At 46.9% G+C, this 3,704-nt stretch overlaps 1 long non-coding RNA gene across 1 annotated transcript; it reads right to left on the minus strand.

Moving 5' to 3' along the window:
* Nucleotides 1-239: 239 nt before the first annotated feature.
* Nucleotides 240-2,595, minus strand: LOC140596212 (uncharacterized). The gene is made up of 3 exons (XR_011998247.1): nucleotides 2,531-2,595; nucleotides 1,764-1,839; nucleotides 240-368 (listed from the first exon to the last, which is right to left on the minus strand). It is a non-coding gene; the product is annotated as an uncharacterized lncRNA (long non-coding RNA).
* Nucleotides 2,596-3,704: the final 1,109 nt, after the last annotated feature.

A 3,704-nucleotide genomic window follows, 5' to 3' on the forward strand; every position in this document is an offset into this window, starting at 1 on the left:
CACTGGCAGGGCTTCCAGAACAGATCCAACCAACCCTGCAAGGCTTTCAGAAGCCACTCCTCCAATCCTTCTTTAAAAACTTTTCCCTCAGTGCCTGAGATTAGCAACACAGCAACATCATGTCCCACAAGTTGGACTTTGGGGGTCGCATGCATTTTGCTCTGTGCCCGGGGACAACAGCCATACCCTGTCCAGCATGAATGGGGGTGCTGGAACAAGTGGGAGGAAGGGGTACTTGCCTGTGTTCCTCTGAAAGATGTGCTGGGCACTCACTAGGTGGTGCTAATCAAGGATCTTCCTTCTCTCTTCTCTTTCCTTCCTCCCTCTTTCCTTCTCCCTATTTCTTCTTCTCTTCTTTTATTTCGTTTCTAGAAAAAGGGAAGCCCAGTGTGATAGAACGGGCGCTGCCCAGGAACTCAGGAGACCTAGGTGTAGCTAGAAAGAATGAAAGGTGCCTCATCCAAAGCGGACAGCCCTCGCTCTGCGCTTCAGGTGCCGACCAGCCAAGCAAGAAGCCTTCTTCATCTCTCTAGATTTCAGGCCCCAAAGTGTAAACACAGAGCAGGTGCACTAGGTTAGGGTTACAGCCTTTTTAAAAAGACAGTTATTTACAATTGTTCACAAATATTTTTGAGCCAGTACAACTTTTTGATGGTAGTTTTTATGTTTTTTTAAAAAATTCAAGATCATTTGCCTTCCTTGAAAAACCGGATCTGGGGGGCACCTGGGTGACTCAGTGGTTGAGCATCTGCTTTTGGCTCAGGTAGTGATCCTGGGATCCTGGGATCGAGTCCCGCATCGGGGTCCCTGCATGGAACCTGCTTCTCCCTCTGCCTATGTCTCTGCCTCTCTCTCAATGTGTTTTTCATAATAAATAAATAAAATCTTAAAAATAAAAGAACAAGAAAAACCAGATCTGGCCACACTGGACTTAACTCCTATCAGCTCTGAGTTCCTTTGCCTCTCCTAGGTGGAGTGTGCATTCGCCGCCCAGAGCTCACACTCACTTTGTCTTACACCCACGCTGAATCTGGGTTGGTTAGAGGCCTCGGATAGATATAACCCACAGGCACCTCTGAGGCTGCTAGAAACGCACATGGATAGGGGATTCACATGCGTTGCTTCACTGTGGAGAAAGACTAAAAAGAAAGCAAAACAAAAGGCCAGCATAAGGTGACACTGGCCTCAGACAGTGGCAGAAACGGCTGTGTCCTGAGCACACAATTTTCCGGGTGCCTTCACCCACAGGAGCCCATGGATTTTCCAAGCAGGAGAGGCACAGGTGCCAGGTTCTGCTTCACTCATTGCAAGATGAGGAACCCGAGGTGCGGGGAGGTGAGGTGACTGCCCGAAGTCACAATGCTGCTATTGTCAACGGCTGAATCAGACTCGGGTTTGCATCACTCCTGCCCCGTGCTCCTTCCCTCTACCAGGAAATCTCCTCATCTCAGTCCAGTACTAGCTGTTTCCCCACCACTCTAACAACTTGGCAGGTGTGTGGGGCAGCTGCTAGTAAGCACACTCCAACAGATGAGACAACTGTAGCCCAGTGGGCATAAAGGAAAGGTAGCAGTTCTCTCCGGCACGATTGGAGGGATAATGGGAGGGATGAGTCTCCTTCCCTCTCTCTCTCCTTCCCTCTCTCTCTCTGGATGGGGAGTGGGGGGCCTTAATATACTCCCCCCACCTCTTTTTATTTTTTTTAGGGGAGACTAAAGGGGTAGGGAAAAGAAAGACCAAAAAGTACCAAATACCAATCTTACCTGCTTTACAAATTTGGAAACCACCGTCCTGAGTTCTTTTCTCATTTTCTCTCTTCCCTTCCTTCTTTTCTTTTCACTATGAAAACAAAAGAGTTATCTAATAGCAGGTTAGAGTTTCAGCACACTACATGGATTTCCTGGCGATTCTTATCAGAATGTATAAAAGGCAGAGTGGAATGAGGACTTCTGTCTCCCACATTAGGATGCTGAATTGGCAAAGGAGCTGACAAGTCCAGTTTCACTCACTGGTTTAGAATCTAGGCTCAGAGGGAACCCCAGACCACCTGGGATCTCAGACTGAGCCAAGCTCAGTCTCTCGAAAGAGTTGTTGCCTCGGTTTTGGGAGCATCTACAATGTGCTAGGTATCTGCTGGGTGCTTCGGAGATGAAAATCTCATAAATGCACAACAGATTCCTCAGAAGGCATATTGGTATCTCCTTTTCCCCCCACTGAGGAGTCTGAAATGGGCCAAAATGTCTAGAATGCTGCCCAAGGTCATCCTACAGACCTGGTTCTGACTCCAAAACACACATTCCCTCTTCTGCACTGATTTCACGATAGAAAAATAAAAAATCCAAAATGCTCCCCCCACCATCACCACCACTAGTCCTATGAGTCATGGCCTTTCCTTAATCCATTTATCCTCAGTGACCCCTCCTGGGTGTTTGGGGGTTTCCTATAGGTCCTCTGGGGCCATCTGAAGCATAGATCACGTTTGGTCCATTTTGCCATCAAAGAAACTTCAACGATACAATCAAAATCCTACACAGTAGCCAGTAGTGCACTGGAGTCAGCTCTCCATTCCCTACTTGTCTTAGGCTGTCACTTTTCAAGTCCCCCTGGAAGAGAGTAAAGTCAGTTTAAACTGAGTAACGAACATTCAGGAAGCAAAAAGCCCATGCCACACCCTTGACGTGGTGTACTAGGGAGGAGGGAGTAAACATTAACCAGAAAGCAAATACGGAAACATCAGAAATGTGGTGCATGGAGCAAAAAGCAAGGGAAGCTAGGAAACAGTAGCCAAACTGGTGGACTTGGAAATCAGCCAAAGTCTGGGTTCAAATCCCTCCTTTGATAGTTACTAGCTGCTTGGTATTAGGCAAAGTACTTAACTGGTTTTTGCCTTAATTTTCTCCATCAATCTGGGGTGATAATAATACATTCCTCTGGCTCTTGTTGTACAGATTAAATGTTATAATGTATAGAACATGTTTGGGAGAGTGCCTGGCATTATTATGGGCTCAATGATAGCTTTTCTTAAATGCAATCCAACTGCAATTAACCTATTTTCAGGCTGTCTCCTCTCAAATTCCTTTGCTATGCTCATACTTCAAGAAAAAGGCCACATCAGAGTTTTGTTACAGTATTCTTTTTAAACTTCTAGAGCATGCTCTGTGGTCACTACAGATTCAGGCTAAATATCCCACAATGTGACTCTATCAGCGTTAGCAACAAGAATGGCCCCTGTATGGTAAGCAGGTGAGGCTTTGTAAGAAGAAAGAGAGTGATGTGTCCATCGGACCCTACTATGGGAGGAAAGTAGGTGGATGGGCAACCAACAGGTCTGAGGAATATATGCAGAACAGACTTGAGGGAGAATGCCAGCCGCCCACCCACCCACACCCTGGTCAACTGATAACCATGCAGAAATGGGAACTGGCAGATATTGGAAACAGCAGCCTCAAGACTTGGAGACAGGAAGCCCCTGGTTCATAAGAGGCAGGATGAAAGCGAACACCAGTCCTTCCTGAAAAAGAGAAAACTAGGGTATCTGATAGAACGGTGCGTGGTATCTGCAATCAATGCGGCGATTCTGGCTGCGTACAAAGGTCTACTGTGCCATTAGGGATACCCTGTTATGAAAAGGATACTGTGCCATCAGCAAGGCCCGGTGCAATGCAGCCCAAGTGACCAGGGGCATAAAGATCCATGGGTATTTG

This window comes from Vulpes vulpes, chromosome 2, assembly GCF_048418805.1.
Source record: "Vulpes vulpes isolate BD-2025 chromosome 2, VulVul3, whole genome shotgun sequence".
NCBI lineage: Eukaryota > Metazoa > Chordata > Mammalia > Carnivora > Canidae > Vulpes > Vulpes vulpes.